The sequence below is a fragment of the Gopherus flavomarginatus genome, chromosome 7, assembly GCF_025201925.1.
Source record: "Gopherus flavomarginatus isolate rGopFla2 chromosome 7, rGopFla2.mat.asm, whole genome shotgun sequence".
Classification (NCBI taxonomy): Eukaryota; Metazoa; Chordata; order Testudines; family Testudinidae; genus Gopherus; species Gopherus flavomarginatus.
This window is the reverse complement of record NC_066623.1, coordinates 76,815,455-76,837,616: the sequence shown is the minus strand read 5'-3', so window position 1 is coordinate 76,837,616 and position 22,162 is coordinate 76,815,455.

Here is a 22,162-nt window from a genome sequence, read left to right as displayed (position 1 = left end):
TTAGCCCACACTGCTTCCCGCAGCCCCCATTGGCCTGGGACGATGAACTGCAGCCAGTGGGAGCTGCAGTCATCCAAACCTGTCCAAACCTGCTGACCCTTGCTCCAGTGCTTACTGAAGCATCCTATAGACCAGTGTTCCTCAAACTGGGGTCGCTGCTTGTGTAGGGAAAGCCCTTGGCGGGCCAGGCCGGTTTGTTTACGTACCCTGTCCATAGGTCCGGCCGATCGTGGCTCCCACTGGCCGCGGTTCACTGCTCCAGGCCAATGGGAGCTGCTGGAAGCAGCGCAGGCCAAGGGACTTACTGGCTGGCACTTCCAGCAGCCACCATTGGCCTGCAGCAGTGAACTGCTGCCAGTGGGAGCTGCGATGGGCCGGACCTGCAGACGGGGAAGGTAAAGAAACTGGCCCAGCCCAGCAGGGGCTTTCCCTACACAAGCGGCGACCTCAGTTTGAGAAACACTGCTATAGACAAGCCCTACAATTTTATCTTCATGGTACCTCTGTAAACAAAAGAGATACAAGTATGAAATGCTGATGTGAAGATACCATCTTTCACCTACTCTAAGGATGAATATAAACAACATAAATGGACTCTAACGGTGGACATTCTAAACTTGTCTAATGTCTTTCAGCAAGAAGTAAATGTGTAACCCACACACCTCCAGGGTGTGGTGTTCTGTCCCCTATAGTGGCACCAAGACCACTTAGAGACTAATGAGTCTGCTACAGCCTTAGCTAAGGGCCATGTGGCTTTTAGCTCATGCAATAGAGGTTCATGCATTTAGCTCCAGAGGTCCCAGGTTTGTTCCCTCCCACCAATGACCGGCATCTGTTGGTGTTACATAAACACTAGCATTTAGTTGGATAATACTTTAATCAGAAGTCCTCAAGTAGAAGGTGAGAATCTAGATTAAACTATATTTTTTTAGAATAGTTTGCTCATAACTTTAATTAATTTTCTTAATTAAGTTCATGCATAAGTTTTCTTTTGTCTTAGAATTAATGTATCCCAGGCAACACCATTTTGTACAAACTCCATTTCTCTTTGTCAGAACTTAACTTTATTGATAGATTAATCTAATATGTTAACTCTTACTTGTAGAAATTGGGTTAGCAAAACATTCAAGAGGCAAATATAGAAAAGGGTATATGACTCTTTCAGAAATGCCAAATCAGTGTCCCTAATTGTATCCTAATTTGTCCTTAACCTATTTTCACTGTATAATTATTAAAGGCCAGGTTTTCTAATACTCAGCACCCACAATTGGTGCCAGATTTTCAGGAACATTCAGCTCCCATTGTGGCACTTAGGAAAAGTGGCTAGGCCTCTTTAAAAATCTGGCCCTAATAGGGGAACTAAAAATAATGTATCAAACAGGAATATGTACAAAATTCACTGTCCTGTATTCTAGACTAGGTCAACCCATGTCTGAAACCACTTTCTTGCAACTGACTCATACAGCCTGTACATAATCAGCTGGTCAGGATCCCAAAAGAGGAGCTATCTACTGATTGGCTAAGTAGGCAGCATTGGCTATTTGGTCAAACTCCAATACTCAGCATGACATTTCAAAGACCAGCCCCTAAACTATTATAGCCCAGAAGAGGCAACATATTTATATTCTGATCACTTTTGTTCACCACATTCTCATTTGATTTACATTTATTCTCCTGCTCTGTGTTGCCAAATACAAATGAATGCTGGAACAAATTACTTTAATGAAATTAAATGTTAAAAAATAGGAAGGCTATATCTGTGGTATTAATCATGTGGCAAGTCCTTATATTTAATTTTATTGTATGGTATGATACATTTTACTCTGTAGATCATTTGGGATTCATTGGAAGAAATATTAACTAAATACTTTTCACTATCTGATTTTTGTTTTACAGAAATATCAGAGTGGAAGCAACAGAAAGGTTTGTTTCAAAATTCTAAATTACATTAGCTCATCTGTTCCAAATCCTAAGAATCAAATAACTTGCAACAAGACTGAACATAAACTAAATATCTGGGAATGATGCTACAAATACAGTTGATGTTGTTTGATCAAAAAGACATCCCTGTCATTGGTTCAGATATACCAGGTGATGAGATTGAAAGAAGGTACTAACTACTCATGTAGGTGCCTCGTGGAAAAAGTATATGCAGTGACTGGAAACTAAAGCTTTCTCTTTTGCTGATAGCCAGTTAGTTAATTCAGTTTTGTTGCTCTCTATATTTTCACAGTTGGTGTTTTATATTGTCTGAGCTTGATTTTAAGTTGCCTTGTTTGATTTCTCTTTCTGCTCCAAGAATTCATAGTACTTTGAAAATGGTCTGATCCAACATTGTAAAAGAATATGCAGCTGTGCTGCAAGTGGTAATTAATTTAAGATGTATAGAAAGGCAAACAGTCTAAATATATTCCACATAAATATGGTAGTTCTTTAATCTGAATGGCTTCTCTGCCAAGAAGAGAAGAAAAACACATAGAAAATAAGTTGTAAGCAGATGGTGTTGGGCATGCTTTTAAATAGAGGGATGGAGTGCAGACAGATTACTTGCATGTAAATAGCCTTTAAAACTGTGAAACTCAACATTTACAAAATACTGTTTCTGAAACTTTTTTTTTATCTGCTGTAAGCATTTTGGGTTCAGGACAACAAAAAACAAACTTAATAGTGTGTCAGATTTTTTTTTGTCAGAGTTAAAATGACTCCTTGGAGATTCCAGGAAATTTATTCACAATAAATTAGAGCTGCCCAAACTGCCAGCCAGAATGTCTGCTGCAAAACTTACAAACGTCTTATTGTCTTGCATCTGCAAAGTCTGCCAATAAAATTGGGCTTGATTCTACAATCAGTAAAATATTGTACTCCCTCTATATAGGGCTGTTTTGTTTTAGGATCCATTCAGTTTGTGTGTGTGTGTATTATGAGGTGTATTTTTATAAAGAGGGGAAATTAGAACTGATTACATCAAAACTGCAGTCAGAGTGCAGGAGCTTATATCAGGTCTATTTTCATAGGGAATCCTGTTCAGAGCCATTGGGATATTTATTCTTTTCTGGCCTTTGTTTTACAAAGCTATCAATTTAACATCCCATTTGATCAAGATATTGTTGGTTGGGTCCATTGTACAAATATAATTTTATGGAAAACTTTTGCAATCTCACAGTACTAATTTTTTTATGTCAATACTCAATAGAGCATGTAAAAATTAATAAAATGTATAGGAGATAGAGGTTGCACAGATGAGAGTATCAATGTGTTGCTGACTTTTAGGTCTTTGGAAAGATGATGGAAATGACATCCAGTTTCTCTGCAGCCTGGGCAGGAGCAGAATAGATGTCCCATGTCACCCCACTAACTTGCCTCCATCCTTATCTGGAGGTGTTTGAAGTGAGAGGTTGGTTCATTCTGCAAGACTGGAAACTAAGGACTAAATGGGCATGAGATAGTCAATAAAGGTGACAATTAAATAAAAATATGTTGGTGGCTTCCTGTAATATGTACATTCCTACACCAGGAACTGGATTGAAATCAGTTCCTTTCAGCCATCATGGAGATAACAGCTATTAGGGCCTGATCAAATGCCCATGGAAGTCTCTAAATGGAATACATTTTAAGGGGCTTTGGATCAGGCCCTTAATCCCTATGGATAAGGGGCACATTCAGACCAGTAGTTTGGAGATGAAAAGTTCCATATTTTACCAGTGTCTTGAATTGTACAATTTCCATGGTTTATTGTATTTGTCAAGTGTTTCTAACCATCTGTCATGATTTTTCTCGAACTCTTGGCAAGTTTCCTATTGGATCTTTTAGTTATACGTGAGTGTCTACTTCATTTAAAATCTTGGATGAACTAAGTGATTTAAGGTTTAGCTATAGATCATCTCATTTAGCTCACTTGCATTTCCAGTTGCTGCTGGACTGAAGACTTATAGATTGTTGATGATGCCCTTAGTGCATTGTAGGACTCGAGATGAGATTTTTTTTTGACTCAATGAAACCATTAAGACCCTGTGTAGAAAACTCTGCAGTTTGTTTGATTCAGGTCTATGCTTTCCATACTCCATTAGCCTAAGGGAGCCTATAACTTGTAAATTTCAAAGAAAGAGTTTCTGATTCCAACTAGTTCGGTTTGTGGTCTTCCTCTTCCTTGCACCATGACTTGATATTCTAACTCTGTTGCAGTAGTACCACACAATCCTCTAAATAATCCTTTTAATCTACATGGAGGAATAAGAATCCCTCATCTGTAGTGATGTGCTAAGGTCTTCCCCTACTATGGTTGTCTGTGAGACTCTCTCTAAAGTGCATTCTGGAGTGAAAGGGATACAGTATGAGCTAAGGCATCCTCAGGCAGTATTCCTTTCTCTGCAGGTTTAAGAGAGGAGAGAATCTAAAACAGGCCAGTCAGCTCCCAGCTCATCCCCTCTCCTCCAAGTCTGTAGAGCTGGAACACCATGGACCATCTGCGAAGGGACTTCTGCAGGGTCTTGGAGGAGACAACAACATTCTGGAGAAACAATTCCCCACCCCTCTGAGTGGGTGTAGACTCCTATCTATGGAAGGACAAAGACAGAGAAATGGAAACCAGCTCAGTGGTTTGAGCATTGGCCTGCTAAACCCAGGGTTGTGAGTTTAATTCTTGAGGGGGCCACTTAGGGATCTGGGGCAAAATCAGTACTTGGTCCTGCTAGTGAAGGCAGGGGGTTGGACTCAATGACCTTTCAGGATGCCTTCCAGTTCTATGAGATAGGTCTCTCTCTCTCTCTCTATGTATATAGCCTCTATTGAAAGTGGAAAATGAGCTGTATGGGCACTTGTAACAATGCATCAGAGAAGGCAGTCATCTAGTCCAATCCTCTGCTCAAAGCAGGACCAACACCAACTAAATCATCCCAGCCAGGCTTTGTCAAGTCAGGTCTTAAAAACCTCTAAGGATGGAGATTCCACCACCTCCCTAAGTAACCCATCACTTCCCCCCCTCCTTACACTCATTGCCCAATTTGTTGTTCAGTTTCATATTTTAAAGGGTTTGAGCCAAAAGCCTTGCTTGTTTCACAGTGCAGTTCAAATAGCCCTTTAGGCACAGGTTCTGTTTGTTTTTTAATTGGACATTATTGCCTTTATGAATTTTCAAAGTGGAAGAGATCAAAGCATATGTAGCATATGTTCTTCTGAAGTCATAATGCACTTAGGCTAATTGACAACAGTGCTCAATAGCTCTGAAAAGTGATATCCAAACACAACTAGGAAAATCCTATTAATTTAATAATAAAGCGGTGTATTCTCCAAGTTACAGAGGTGAGGTGGACAGTCAATACTTTTCCCAGTGTAGTACAAAGATTAGCACAGAGGATTGCCAATTAAGAGACCTAGGTTCTAGCCCCTACTCTGCTACTGACTGGCTGTGTTACCCTGAGCAAGTTACGTAGGTTCATATTTGCATGTGTAAAGTTAGGTACCTAATCTATATCTCTCTCACCAACAGAAGTTGCTCCAGTAAAAGACATTCCCTCACACACCTTGTCAAATCTACATTTAGGCAGCTAATAAGTTACCTGATCTTCAGATGTGCAGAGCATCCACAAATCCCTGTGAAGCAAATTAGGAGCTTCAGTTGCTCAGCACTTCTGGGTCTACACTAGAAAATTAAGTCAGTTTAACTGAAAAATCTACACTCCTGAGTGGCATAGTTAAGCTGACCTAGCCCCCCCACAATTAGACAGCACTAAATTGATGGAAGAATTCAGTCTACCTAGCTACTGCCTCTTGGGGAGGTGAATTAACTACGTCTATGGTAGAACCCCTCTCGTCAGTTTATGTAGCGTCTATGCTGAAGTACTAGCATTTTAAGTGTAGACATGCCCTGGAAATCAGTTATTACTAGCTACCAAAATATAGAGCTTAGTACCTTCTAGACACTTAATTCTGTTTTTTTGCCTCTCTATGCTTTGGCTTCTCTCTTGGAAAACATTCTAGAGAATTCTGTTTTTGAAAAATGCTTTGAGATCAAGTGAAAAGTATTGCCATTCAAATTATTTTTATCTTACACAAACCCTGAAATCACAATTCCTGGGTTTCTACTCCGAGTTCCTCCCGTGGTCTTCTTATAAAACATAGTGCCCAGCACATCACCATAAAATCTAGGTGCTTCACCCACTACACTAAGGTACTACTCTGCATGAGTAAAAGTACCTGAGTCTGACCTGCAATGTATTTATAGACCCATTGCAAGCTTCTGTATTAAGATGTAAGAATGTTCTTAGAACTGATTAACTTTTTCACAGTATTGTATGGCAGAGTATATGTTAAACTAATTTTCATGAATCCCAATGCAAGATGAATTGACCTTATAAGAAAACGTTTACACAGTGTATATATTATCAAAGAGAGAGAGCGCCAAAACAATTATGGATTTCATCATGTATTTAAAGCCTGTCTTAATTATGCACAGAAAATTTTTTTCATTCTGTGTGCTGTTGCTTAAACAGGTCTTGGCATTAACACTAATTTGTTTCAAAAGCCTTTGTTGTAGTTTTAATTCCATTTCTGAATCAAGATTTTTATGGATAATTAAGGAAATGTTTAATGTTTCACTTTAGTTTGATTATGGTTAAAGATCCACTCTTTGAAGAGGCTAGCCATGTTTTTTTTTCAGTTTTCAGTCACTTAATTAAAAAGGACATGACCATTATTTGAGTTTGAAACATGGGGCCAGATTCTACTCTCAGTGATGCTATGAAGTTACTCCAGACTTTCACCACTGTCAGAGAGAAGAATCTGGCCACTGGTATTGAGTGATGATGTGACTAATTTCAAAGTGCATTATATTAAAAACTCAGCATCCTGTTCAGTAAAAGAGGCCTCAAGACTTTTCGCAGCAGTAGAGTCTGAGGAATGTGTCCTTTGCAACTGTCATAATTATTATTAAGAGGTTGAGCTTCCCATATTGATCCTTCAGTCCTTGTGAGCCTGTCATAAACAGATGGCTAAGAGTTAATGTCTCGTTTACCTGTAAAGGGTTAAGAAGCTCAGTAAACCTGGCTGACACCTGACCAGAGGACCAATAGGGGGACAAGATACTTTCAAATCTTGGTGGAAGGAAGTCTTTGTTTGTGCTTTTTGTGTTGTTCGTTGTTCGCTCTTGAGGCTAAGAGGGACCAGACGTACACCCAGGCTTCCCCAATCTTTCTGAATCAGTCTTTCATGTTTCAAAATTGTAAGTAATAGCCAGGCAAGGTGGATTAGTCTTATGTTTGTTTTCTTAACTTGTAAATGTGTCTTTTTGCTGGAAGGATTTTTACCTCTGTTTGCTGTAACTTTGAATCTAAGGCTAGTAGGGGGAGTCCTTCTAGTCTATATGAATCTGAATACCCTGTAAAGCATCTTCCATCCTGATTTTACAGAGATAATTTTTAGCTTTTCTTCCTTTAATTAAAAGCTTTCTTTTTAATAACCTGATGGATTTTTCCTTGTTTTAAAATCCAAGGGGTTGAGTCTGAACTCACCAGGGATTGGTGGGGGGGGGGGGGGGGGGAAAGAAGGGTGGGATGGTTAATTCCTTCTTGTTTTAAGATCCAAGGAGTTTGGATCAGTGTGAAGCCTCTCAAGGCAACCCAGGGAGGGGAAAGTCTGGGAGGAAAAGGAGTGGGATGGTTAATTTCTTCTTGTTTTAAGACCCAAGGGGTTTGGGTCTGGGTTCCCCAGGGAAGGTTTTGGGGGAACAGAACGTGTGCCAGACACTAAATTCTGGCTGGTGGCAGCGTACCAGATTTAAGCTAGTAATTAAGCTTAAAAGTGTTCATGCAGGCCCCCACTTTTTGTACCCTAAAGTTCAAAGTGGGGGAAAAACCTTGACAGAGCCAGATCCAAAGCACACTGAAGTCAACAGAAAAGCTACCCTACACATCAGTAAACTTTGGCTCAGGTCTCTTCTGAATAATTGTATCTTACGTACTGTATCTTAACTATCATACCCTGCTAACATAGACTACATGCATTTGATATATTCTGCTAAAATGATGGGCTTCATGTGAATCAGAAATAACTCATTAAGTCAATGGAGTTACAACATTGTAAATGAGATCATATTCAAACCTTGCACTGCTTCCTTATTGTATAGAATTTCAGAAGGTATATGTTTTTCCAGAGCAGTACTGACAAACTTTCAGTTTCATATTTATAAAAATCTTTGCCACTTTCTTGTCTTGCAATACATTGTCTTCACTGCATTTGTTAGCAGTATAAGTCACTCATTAATATTTAGTGTCTTCTTAATTGGACACCATATGCAATAAAACATCATGCATGATAGGTATGATCATTGAGGTTGTACAACAAATAATACAATGACTGTAACAATTACAAGATGACTTTGATTTCTGGCAACTGTTTTACAATATGGAAAACATATAAATATTTTACAGTTACAAATGAGGGCAGACTCTCATCCTTAATGATTATTATATATTTATTGAAATTTCCTTGTAAAAAGAATGCTTTTAGTTCTTCATTTTAACAATGAAGATATCTTTTTTTTTTCTAAAAACAAGATTATAGAAATGTACTGGATTACTTGGCATGGTATGATGGAAGTTATAGATTCTATAATTCAATACTGGGCTACTCATGCACTTATAATATGGGGTCATGTTATTAGTATACTAGCATATGCTTTTGTCATTCTTTGGAAACTGTATCACTTTAAGTAACGTGGTGGTTAGTGACAAATATAGTATTTCATTATCACTTAGTAAAACCTTAGTGTATTCCTATTACAAATATGATTGACTATATAATAACTCAGAATGTTGTACAGTATAAAAGTAACAGAAATTTAATTGTAAATTCAACTTCATGAAATTTTGTACTGTCACTTTAAACTTTGGCAATGGATATTGAAATTAGGGAGCAGCTTGTATTTAACTAATTATGAGACAAGTTTTTGCTGTTGACAAATACTGCAGTCAGTCAAAATGTCCTTGGGCACTTCTAATAAAGTAAGAACGTTTTTTACAATAAGTTGATTCAAGTTTGTTTATGTATATCATTCCTACAGAGGGATATGAGAGTTTGAAATTGATCTGATGTTTTAAGAGGCTTGGAACTAACATAATTGCACTCTGGATCAACTGCACCCTAATAGTTATTTATTTAGGTATTCTTTGAATTTTTGTAACTGCAGTGCATATCCTCCACATATGTTTTCTTTTGTTGCTAACAGAGCTCAAAACAACTAACTACTTCTTTCTATTTTGTTTATGAACCCTCATATTTGATGCTAGCAAGCATATGAGGGATTAAGAATAGCTAGTATTTACTGTTGTGGGCCTAGGTGAGAGATGGGAGGAAGCACACTTGAAATCACTCTTATTCACGTTCTGCCTTTAAAAACAAACGTTTTAGTAGCAAATCATGAGTCTACTACTCCAGTGCACTGACACTACACAGGGCCTGATAGACCCTCCTACCAAAAGTCAAATTTTGGGCTCCAAAACAATTATTCTTGATAGCCCATATAACTTAGAAAAAAATCCAATCCTACTATATACTTTCCAGATTTTAAGTATTAACAGGCCCTTGTCTGGTAGTTTGGATTAATTTCTTGCCCTTCTTCCAATGGGAAGGGAGGCGGGGAAGGAGTGGGAGAAGGAGAGGGAGCAAGATGTGCTAAGTTTAAAAATCTTCCAGTGGAAATGGGCAATAGTTGATCCTTGGAACAAAAAAGTTGTTTTTCTTTGGGCCAAATCTTGCACTTTTTTTTTTGCCAATGCAATGCCACTTAAGTCAGTGAGAACTGCATACCTGTAATTGAAGACAGAATTTGGTTGCTACAGTGTTAAATTAGAGAGGTTTATCCAAGACTGCATGTCATTGTTAATATTCTGCTATTGCCCACAATGCACCAGACATTTACAAATGCAAGAAAACACACCATAAGCTCTTTGGAACAGATTGTAAGACATCAAGCATAATATAAAGGGGAGAGGGCTAGTCAAAGATTGTGTGCTTTTTTGACACTGTATAATGTGTATCTGAAAAAAGGCATAAAGAGCCATGGGACCAATCCAGTTGCCACTGAACTCCATGGAATCTTTCCACTAACTTCGAGCTTCTTGGAAGGGAGAAAAGTAATAAACAGTAAAAGGGATGTGAGCTGGCACATGGGTTGTGAAGCTTTTTCATCACTAGTAAAGGTGGTTAGCATTGTAGGAGGTATAGTGATATATTGGGAGTTATTAATAGCTTTCAGAATTCCTTCTCTGTGGAATGAATAGCCATATTCATTTCTATGGGATTTTAGGGGACAATTTTAAGGTTTAGGCCGCAGACACTCATCGTGAGCTTTTTCAGGTACTAGATGGGTTAGGTTTCATGTGGCTATTTTGATAGTCTCTGTGGGTAGTGGGTATTACAAATTTAGACCATTGCCAGTGGTTGGCAGAAGCAAGAATAGCCGCTTCTGGGTTGTGAAGAAAAATAGTTGGGCTATGTACTAACAGACAGCCATTATGCATTTAACAAAGAACACTAATACCCAGCACATTCTGTTTTTGTCAAAGTTTTTATTGCTAGCCTCTAATATATTTATCTTACTCTTACTTGCAATTACTATGAAGGCTAACAGCTGGAACATACCCTTTTCAGGATTAAAAACTAAATGGAGCATGCCATTTTCTCCTAAAAAGAAACAATTCACATTTATTTATTTATTTATTTATTTATTTGGGGAGGGGTGTGTGTGTTACTTTTAAAGTAAGTTAAAGGATTAAAAAAGCTGCTTGAAAGAAACTGCATTTTAAAGTACTCCTGCAAGTCACTCCCATAAGTGGTGTATCTTACTGAAACATACAGTACTTAAAGCAGAAAATTATTACCAAAAAGATCATGCTTCTGAGATTTGGGGGGTTGTAAAAAAAAAAGGATAAATAAAATCCTTCAAGAAAAGCTCAGTATAATATTTGCAGTTAGTCTTGCCTATAAGAAAGAGCCATTTAAGCTTTTACTGCTATTCAGACAGATATATCCAGAATTTTAAGTTCTGTGATGTTTATTCTCCCTGAAGAGTGTAGACTACAGTGGACCTTCTATTTATGTTTCTTCAATTTCTGGATCCACATTTGTTCTAATAAAAAGGATAATGCAGCCAACTAAAACAGTAGTGTGGTGAAGCAGAGTTCCAGCAAATGAGCAAGAACCAGCTTCCCCACGTACAAATAAAGAGGCCGACTGGCACTAATATCTTCCTTACTGGGTACTCCCACTGAACCAGAAGGCTCAGCTCTTTTTCAGCTTCTGCAGATCTTAAGCAGTCAGCATTGTAAACTTCAAGACAGGGGGCAGGGAGGAGGGGGAAGTAGCAGGAGAAATGAAAGAGAACTCCCATCTGTGACAATGAGATAGAGACAGTGAGGATTTCCAAGACTGCCAAAATAACTAGGTGTCCTTGTGGCACCTTAGAGACTAACATTTATTTGGGCATAAGCTTTTGTGGGCTATAACCCACTTCATCAGATGCATGGGGTGAAAATTACAGTAAGCAACTCCCATCTTTTCATGTGCTATAATATATATTCTGCTTACTGTGATTTTCACTCCATGTCTGCGGGGATCCTCATGAGTATGCTGCCAGCTGGCTTGAGGCTGTTGTGCAGGCATTGGTGAATGTTTTGGGAGATGAGGAGAAGCAAGGTCAGCTGAACTGTCACTTGAATCCCATTTGATGTATGGCAGGGTGTCCGAGCGATTAAGTAGGTATCCTTAGATGCTTCGTTTGATGTGGCAAAGAGTGCTGAGAAAACGTCAAGAAACTTAACGTCCAGTATAACAAGGCCTGGAACGGTGAAAGCAGTGTGACCAACACCACTGCCAACATTAGTCTGCTACTCAGTTCTTTGGTTTCTCCCCTTGTTTGCACATCACAGCCTAATGGCAACACAACTGATTGGAAGAAGACTTCACTGTCCAATCCCCTTGACCAAGACTGAGTAGGGGAACGTAAGTTCCAGAAACTCTTTACCTTTCAGTATCTCTCCGCAGAGGTGGCAGAGTTCTCTCTCCCATTTTTTTTTTCTGGAGGCTACCGTGTGAAATTACTTATACAACAGTAATCTTCACACACACACACAAATGATTAAAAAGCAGAGAAAATGCAATCAAAAGATATAGTTTGCTCCACATATCTAGATACAAATCTGTGTATTTCTTACCAGCTAAATGAGATAAGGCATTGTCAGCGCAGTTACAGAGTGTGTCTCCACTCTTTGGCCAGCCTTTCAACTTACCTTGCTACCTAACTATCAAGTTCATGCTGTATCCAGGGGTCTTTCTTATTAAGCCCCTCCAGCTGAGTCAGGTTGAACGTCCAGATGCTCTTCTCTTCTTCCATGGCCACAATTCCTGCTTTCTAGCCAATTTTCTCCAGTTACCTATGCACACAATAGGGCTTGGCTTCACTGCCATCTCTGAGATGGCCCACTGAAGATACAAAGTCTCATAATGATCATAACTGTCCTACAAAGACTCAGCAGCCTAGTTTAGGTACTGCATTCCACACAGCAGCATGTTTGTCTCTGTGTTAGCAAATGTCTGTATTGTCTTTTCAAATTGGCAGTGTGGCATTTTCCTCAATCACCATCACAGGTTGGTTTTTTTTGAGCTGTGGATTACAGACAGGAATCCAAACTGTCTGTAACAAGCAGATCTCGTTCAGAGTAGAAAATGAGTTCTATAAACTGAAATGATCATTAACCTGAAGTCCCAGGCAGCCTGAGGCAATACTGGATATCAGAGGCACCTTGCAATGTAATGCTGAGGGAAAGGAGGATGATGAGGAGAACCCGAATTCCATTTACCAGGTGAACCTAGAGGAATGAAGAGCTGGACTAGGACTTATTGGAAATTTTGATGGGAATTCAAGGTCTCTTTGTAGGGATCCAGATACAGCAGCAAAGATGGCAGCCTAGATAATCTGGCAAGAGGAGACATAATTGGAGGATTGGGCTCTCTACACAAGGCACAAAGTTTTTTTCTGGTGGTGCACTAATGGCTCCACAGTTAAAAGGAAAACTCTGGCTCAAACTAAAATGGAACTTTGACTGTCTTCTGTATTTGTTCTCACTTTATTATTTGAGGAGGAGAATAATGGAAAACATAAATCCGGGCATGTTTTGAATTTTTTTAAGTCCTTTTGGGTTCCTCAATTAAGTAGTTGTAAACGGTCATAACTATATTGCTTTCTCTCCCTCAAGGACACTGTCACCAACCTGCACCTGTTGAGTAGATAGTTGAATTGGTGTCTGCAGTGATCAATCCTTCCAGAAGTAGTTTCCTAAGCATGGCAAAAGTGTGTATGCAGGGAGACCCAAGATCACAGTAGACGTGCTATTAATGTCAAAAGTGTTCATTGTGTATAGAATCAGAGGGGTAGCCATGTTAGTCTGGATCTGTAAAAAGCAACAAAGAGTCCTGTGGCACCTTATAGACTAACAGACGTATTGGAGCATAAGCTTTCGTGGGTGAATAGTCTGTTAGTTTATTGGGAATAGAGTTCCACTAAGGAAAAATCTGGAGTTTTGGGGAAATTCTGACATTCTGTCTGGTCATCCTCACACTACACTTCCAGGAACCTGAAAAGAGCAGGCTTGCTTTGCCACTGACTACTACGTGTGTGTGTGTGTGTGTGTGTATATATAAATATATAGAATGCACTCCTTGACTTTTTGAGAGGTATAGAATGGATACATGAGTTCTATGAATATCTCCTGCACAGTTAGGGAATTCCTTCTTGCTGCCACTTCAGATGCTTGATGAGGGCTTTTCAAAAGCTCCAGCAGAAACTTTCCTTGATGAGCTAAAAGTTCATCCTGGTTTCCATTTTGAGAAAAGTACTAGGAAATAGTACTAGTGACCAAAGAATTATAGAAATCTGACTTCTCACATAGTTCTCCAGGGCTCTCAGCAAACTTGTCAACATCCTCCAGAAGCCACTACTACAGAGAGCTATCCTGTGAAATGTGCAATAAGAACCCTGCATTTCAGTGGTATGGGAAAGCATAGTGTTTGATGCAGGGCAAAACTGTGACTGGAAGAAGAATGCTAGTGTAAACGCACTGCACCATTGGTTGTGATGCCAGTGCTATCCTTTGGATTCAATTACCAATGGTTTAGTTCTCTAGTGTAGATGTAGCCTAAAACACACAGCTCCTAGTCATCCGTGGGATGAAAGGTTTTTAAGGCTTTTAATATAATACCAGTTGGTGTATTTTCAAGCAATTTGTTTACTCTAAACACAGTATTAAAAGTAAAGTATTAAGGGAATGGGGGGGATTGTTTATATAATCTAGCAATCCTCTAGGATATATTGTACTGTATTTTCCACAGTGCTGCCATTTGCACTGATCTCAGGCATTAATCTGAACATCTGTTCAATTGATCATCTTCTTATAAGATTTTTGTACTCTTCTGCAAAACTAGTGCATGATCCTTCAATATCTAAGCACTAAATTAGATATTGCAACTTATTCCTTCTGTGCAATTAATAAAATCAGAATGATGCAAGAAGTTACTTGCAGTACAAACCCTATTATGCAAATGGCCTGGGGAAAACTGAAAACATTCAGTTCACTACCCAAAATCTCACGTAACCAATGTAATATTTAAAAATTACAGGACATGAATCTGTTTAGGAAAACATAGAGCTTCATAATCAAGCTTTTGTTATACATACAGCAGTTATGGATACTGCACAAAGAAAATTACCTCAGTGCTTTATAATCTGCATGAATTTGACCAATTTGTGGGTGGAGTTTAGAAGTTTTGAGCAACAGAGTCCTAACTGGTTTGGCACCTAGCCAGTTACTTCTGCCCATTTTATGGGGAGACTTCAAAACTTAGCACATTTCTCTCTCCCCTCCTCTGCGACCCATCAGCTATCACCATAATTGTGATCAGTAGAATAATATGAGCTAACATGTCCCTGTCATAAACAGATAGCTAAGGGTTAATGTCTCTTTCACCTGAAGCACCTGACCAGAGGACCAATCAGGAAACCGGATTTTTTCAACTTTGGGTGGAGGGAATTTTGTGTCTGAGGTTTTTGTTTTCTGTCTGCCTGCTTTCTCTGAGCTTTGGAGAAGTAGTTTCTGCTTTCTAATCTTCTGTTTCTAAGTGTAAGGACAAAGAGATCAGATAGTAAGTTATATGGTTTCTTTTCTTTGGTATTTGCATGAATATAAGTGCTGGAGTGCTTTGATTTGTATTCTTTTTGAATAAGGCTGTTTATTCATATTTCTTTTAAGCAATTAACCCTGTATTTTGTCACCTTAATACAGAGAGACCATTTGTATGTATTTTTCTTTCTTTTTTATATAAAGCTTTCTTTTTGAAACCTGTTAAAGTTTTCTTTACTGGGAAATTTCAGGGAAATTGAGTCTGTACTCACCAGGGAATTGGTGGGAGGAAGAAATCAAGGGGAGATCTGTGTGTGTTGGATTTGCTAGCCTGATTTTGCATTCCCTCTGGGTGAAGAGGAAAGTGCTTTTGTTTCCAGGACTGGGAACGGAGAGGGGGAGTCACTCTGTTTGGATTCACAGAGCTTGTGTCTGTGTATCTCTCCAGGAGCACCTGGAGGGGGGAAGGGAAAAAGGATTATTTCCCTTTGTTGTGAGACTCAAGGGATTTGGGTCTTGGGGGTCCCCAGGGAAGGTTTTTCAGGGGGACCAGAGTGCCCCAAAACACTCTAATTTTTTGGGTGGTGGCAGCAAGTACCAGGTCCAAGCTGGTAACTAAGCTTGGAGGTTTTCATGCTAACCCCCATATTTTGGACACTAAGGTCCAAATCTGGGACTAAAGTTATGACAGTCCCTGACTTAAAAGGAAGAGTTCATGGTGAAAATGGAGGGTCCTGCTGGTCGGGGACCCCTTTTGAGGGGGATGGAGGCATCCATCTGCTAACCTGACACGTTGTCCCTGGAGGTGTGCTGCCTGCCTGGATGCTGCACACAAGACATTACAGAAGGTTGCTGAGGCTCATCATCCCTTTGATCACTCCCACTTCTGCTCATCCACCTTGGCACTCATACTGCTAAGTATGCCCCGAGCAGATCAGCAGTAACTACAGGGCTCTGGGAGCAAGAGTAAAAGGGTCAGGGTCACAGGTAGTGGTTTTGCCCAGTTGAGAACAAAGACCTAGGCAGAGACTAACATTTCCTGGAGATGAATGCATGACTGTGTAAATGGTGTTGACAGGAGAGCTTTGGTTTCTTTAATCATGGGGTGCTGTTCCAAGGTCTGCTAGAAAGAGATGCAGTCCACCTGACCAAGAAGGGGTGCATCAAGAAAGGGCTTCCTTTAGCTCATCTGAGAGGCAGGATAAGGCCATGCTGATGGGAGGCAACGCCTTGTCTGTGCTATCAGCAAAGGATACGGGGGCATGGTTTAAGGGCTTCGTGTCTTGACAGTGATGAAAACAGTTTTAAGGGTTTAAGTGCTAGTGCAAATACTAGTGAAGCTGCTCCTGTTGCTGACACTGAGTACAGTGCTTGTGAGTGTAGGTGAAGCTCAGGAACCCCCAGCAGAAGGAGGCAGAAGAATCAGGTGCAGTGTGGGATGAGATGATGTCAGGAATGTGTTTGGGGCTAGAAGTGCTTCATTTTGCCAGAGAGCCACACAAGGGTTTGGCTCAGGTGGAAGCTAGAGGAAGAGAGCTATGTTCCAAGGTGGAGGAGTGCAGTATGGACACATTTGTCATAAGCAGATTGTTAAGGGTTAATGTGTCTTCTACCTGTAAAGGGTTACAAGCAGGGAACTGGACACCTGACCAGAAGACCAGTCAGAAGACAAGATACTTTTAAATTTGGGTGGAGGGAAGCTTTTGTGTGTCTTCTTTGTCTTCTCTCGGAGGGTCTGAGAGAGACCAGACATTACTACAGGCTCTCTAAGTTTCTTTTCAAATAGTAAGTAAAAACAGGTGGTTTAGGCTTTTTGATTGTTTTACTCTATTTGCAATTGTGGATCTGGCTGGTTAACGTTTATATGTGTAGTTGCTGGGAATATTTTGATTTGTATTGGTACTGGGGGGAAAGTCTCTTTCTGGTGTCTGTAAGCTATAGGACCCTGTAATATTTACATCTTGAAGTTACAGAGATAATTCTTTACTTTTTCTTTCTTTTATTAAAAGATTTCTTTTTAGAGAACCTGATTGATTTTTTTTCTTGTTTCCCTTGTTTTATTCCAGGGGATTGGGATAACTCACCAGGACGGGTGAGGGAGACGGGAGGGGGGAGAGATAGAATCTCTCTCTGTTTTCCTTGAATCTGTTTGCCTCTTTGTGGAAGGGAAGGGAGATGCTTCTCTGTATGGGGATTTAAGAGGTTGGATCAGTATCTCTCAGGATAGCCCAGGGAGGGAAATTCTGGGAGGGGAAAAGGTGGGGGAATGGTTTATTTCTCCTTGTTTTAAGAACCCAAGGGATCTGGGTTCTTGGGGTCCCCAGGGAAGGTTGGGGAGGTCAGAGTGCTCCAAAACACTATATTTTTGGGTGGTGGCAGGGCTATCAGATCTCAGCTGGTAATTAAGCTTAGAGGATTCAGGTGCTAGTATCTCATTTTCTGAACTCTAAGGTTCAGATCTGAGAGGAAATGCTATGACAACATTACATTTATTGTTGGAATCCAATTAGATTTTATTTTACTGTTGTGTTTATATGGGGGGGGCGGAGGAGAAGCCAACTTTACAAGAATTGAGGAAGCTGTAAGCAGCGTGATCTGGAAGATTTATTTCTCCACTGAATCTGTTGAAAGATTTTAAAAAGCAATCAGTTGCCAGGCAATCAGTGAATGACTAAGAGACTAGTACTACAAGCCTCAGGGAGAGTGTATGTCTTTCTAGTAATAACACTAGGTTTCAGTTTGGTGCAATAGAAAGCTCAAACGGTGAAGCAAATTTCCCCTCATACTAGCAAATAGCTATTTCAATCCAAATATTAAATAATACCAAAACCTTTACCTAGAAGAGTTAGGGGAGAAGTGTGTGCAATGTCCATGCCTCTTATTTTATGAGTTAATTAGCCCATCTCTAGGCATTTGGGTAGTACTCCTGTTTATCCAAACTAATCTGTTAGTTCACTCACAATCCATCTCCAGTCTACAATAACTCAGACTTGAGCCCATTTCTAATACTGCTTATGCAGTATCAGGCAAGTGAAACCTGCTGGCCTTAAAACAGAACAGTAAGTATTAAATTTCATGTGACATGCAGTAATCCAGAAACCCAGAAGCTCTCTGTATCTGAGACAATGTAATTACTATGTAATGTAACACTTACTCTATTAATTATTTTCATGCATTTATTATGGAAAAGAATCTCCTACAACACATAGGGTATGTCTATGCCGCAGCTGGGAGCGTGCTTCCCACCTCTAGCAGACAGACACATGGCTAGCCTGCTAATAATGGCAGCGTAGCCAGGGGTAGCATGGGGGCGTGGCTTGGGCTAGCCTCTCCATAAGTACTTGGGAGTATGTCTACACTGAAATTAAACACCCATGGCTGGATTGTGCCACCTGACTCGGGCTTGCAGGGCTCGGGCTTAGGGACTGTTTAACTGTAATGTAGACATTCAGGCTCAGGCTGCAGTCTGAGCTCTGGTACCCTCCCACCTCGCAGATTCTGGATTCCAGCCTGAACCTGAATGTCTACACTGCAAGTAAACAGCCCCTGAGCCCAAGTTAGCTGGCATGGGCCAGCTGTGGGTTTTTAACTGCAGTGTAGGCATACCCAGGGAGGCTGGGCAGGTTTGCGCTCATACAGTTAGCCTGAGCTGCCATCCATGGTACCGCCATCTACATTGCTATTTTTAGCATGTTAGCTTGAGTGGAGCTAGAGCATCTGTCTACTCAAACTGGAAAACACGCATCCATTTGCAGTGTAGATGTAACCATAAACCTATGGTACGGTCCCTAATTTATGGCTGCTCGTGGGCTGTTGGCTCCAACTACCTAGCCTATTTATCATGCTGTCTGTGTGTATTTTGGCTTCGTGCACATCTTTTCACAGAACTGGCAACCCTATTTCATTTAATTTCATCATAGTTGAAGATTTAAACAAGTCGGGGGGGTTACTAAAATCATTTTTCCCCACTGAAAAAAGGGCAAAGTGCTATCAACTTGCAAGGAGCCTTTTCAGCACCTTTTTCTTAGATTTGAGCTCTAAAACTGTTGAATAACAGCTTATTATTTAGTTAATTTGATTACACTTGTATAAGACAACTGGACTTGGTGTGATATGGTTGTCTGTTTTCAATAGGGCCACAACAGAAAAGCTGAAAAGCCTGACTCCATGTTTTGTTCTTACTTTTAAGCATTTTTCCTTGTACAATACTGTACCCTGGCAATGGGTTCCTTTTAATTTGTACTTTTCAGTGTGAATTTCTGATTTAAAGGAAGCATGAAGGCTGCTGTTCGAAAACATGTGATACAACTTAGAGACCTGTCTCAAGAGTTCTGTGGGCTGTTTAGCCCAAGCTTGAAAAAACTTGAAAAAGGAGCTGCAACATGAGCTGAAAGACAAAACTTTAAAACTGATTTATATTTCACAGGGATTTGTTGAGCTGTGGGTCTAGATTGCACTCTTCTGTCACTAGCCAATTTTGACTTTGCTTCCATGATAGGCCCTGTCTTCACATTTTAAAATACTAACAGGCTTCTTGTGGATGGATTAAATGACTGCCCTGTTCCCTTCACCTGTGAAATTTCAGAGACTATTTGAAAAGGGCCATTGTTTCCAAGGAATGCCAGGCCTAGTCCAGGAAAGAAAGTTTTCATTTCATCAGGAATTTGGAGTCTGCATGAGAAGGCCAGGCAGTTACTATGTGAAAGCTATGGCACATTCATTCAAGATCTGAACATTTACACTAACTGGGCCTCACCCTTCTTGGGTTCCTTTGCTTACCCCTGCTGAGTGGGTGAGAAGGAGAAGGAAGCCTTCACTACTAAAACCATTGGGCTCAAACTATTACTAGCTCTCCAGACATAGGTTTCTCTGTTCTTGCTTCTGTCCCATGCATCCACAGCACTTGTGTGCATTCATGTGAATAAGCTTATATGTTTAATGAACATTTTGAAATGAGCTTCTAATAAAATATACTTGTATAGGACTACACGATAAAGATACTGTATGTATATTCAGGGCCTGACAGATGACTCCTGTTTCAAGCACATTACAAATAATTTCTGCAGTGAAAATTGGGAATAGAAGCTGAAAGCATACTTTGATATTTTTTAAAAAAGAATGTGATATACAAACACACAATCAAATCATTCTTGTAGAACTCTAAGAGGACTGGGTGGCAGTTTTACTCTCTAAAGTTTCCTACTGATTAGATTTCTCAGACATTTTCTACAGAATGTATTAGGAATTTAACCAGGATGGATTGATGTGACTAATTACATGTTCAATTTTTCTGCATCTTTATTAGAAGGATTTGCCCCTGTGCCACAGTAGCTTTACTCCATGATGCAGAGCTTGCAAAAGTATTAAAATGTGGAATACCATTAATATTATTAATCATTACTTGAACTTGTAACCAGCTTGTTCATTCTTTGGGGAGAGTGAGGAAGTTTTCAGAGGGATACTCAACCTGTTTTTCAAAGGAAAAAGAAATCTGACCTGAATATGAACTGAGGATAAGTACTGTGCTCAGTGAGCTGAAGCTTTGGAAATAGTGCGTTTTGCACAAATGCATTTCCTCTTTGTTTTGGTTTCAGCCCTCATTTAATCAGAAAACGGCAACACATTAGTGGCATTACATATTCAAGTTTTAATAAATGGGCTGTGACTGCTTTCTGTAAGTATGGATCAGAATGTAATAAAATTAATAAATGTATTAAGAACCTAGGATTATAATGCATGACATTTTTGGATTTTTTTCTTTTCTCATTTTAGATCTTTCCTGTCCTTTAGTGAAAAAACTGATGTAACATTCTTTGTCCTTAGACCATCATATAGATGGTACATAAAAGGAAGCTTGTCCTTTTGGGACCTGGCTTTGAATCAATTACCGATGACAGAAAAATACACTTTTGTGGCTGCTAAAGTTCAGGAATGAATTCTGGCAGTCTTAACCAAATCCCTAATGCAGAGGCCACATTACCAACATCAAATTGGCAGCTTTAACCTGTAACTCCCATTACAGACAAGGCAATGAATGAATTTAGTTAAGGTGTGCTGACTGAGCTGCAGCGTGGCTGCTATAAACACAAAGACTCTCCCTTATAACTTCCAAAAAGCTGTCACTCAAAGAAAAATGAAGTTTAGAATGTTTGCCATCTACAGTGGCATAGCTGACTACTATTTGTAGTAAGCTACATTACCCTGGACAAAGCTGCCATCCAGGGGTGGCTCTAGGGATTTTGCCACTCCAAGCACGGCAGGCAGGCTGCCTCAGGCGGTTTGCCTGCGGATGGTGGGCTGGTCCCGTGGCTTCAGCAGACTACCCGCAAGCATGAAGCCGCGGGACCAGCAGATCTTCTGCAGGCAAACCGCTAGAAGCAGCCTGCCTGCCGCCCTCTTGGCACTGGCAGAGCGCCCCCCGTGGCTTGCCATCCCAAGCACACCCTTGGCGTGCTGGGGCCTGGAGCCACGCCTGCTGCCATCCATTAGCCTCTTGATCAGTAAAAGAAAAGGAATCGCAACAGGAAAAATTAAGGAGAAGGAAGGAAGCCTTCACTACTAAAACCATTGGGCTCAAACTATTATTAGCTCTCCAGACATAGGTTTCTCTGTTCTTGCTTCTGTCCCACGCATCCACAGCACTTGTGTGCATTCATGTGAATAAGCTTATATGTTTAATGAACATTTTGAAATGAGCTTCTAATAAAATATACTTGTATAGGACTACACGATAAAGATACTGTATGTATATTCAGGGCCTGACAGATGACTCCTGTTTCAAGCACATTACAAATAATTTCTGCAGTGAAAATTGGGAATAGAAGCTGAAAGCATACTTTGATATTTTTTAAAAAAGAATGTGATATACAAACACACAATCAAATCATTCTTGTAGGACTCTGGTCAGTCTCTTATTTTTCTCTTTTTATTAATATTTGTATAGAAAAATATTAGCTCTTTTTCCTATTTACTCTCTTTCTCTCTATCCCTGCCAA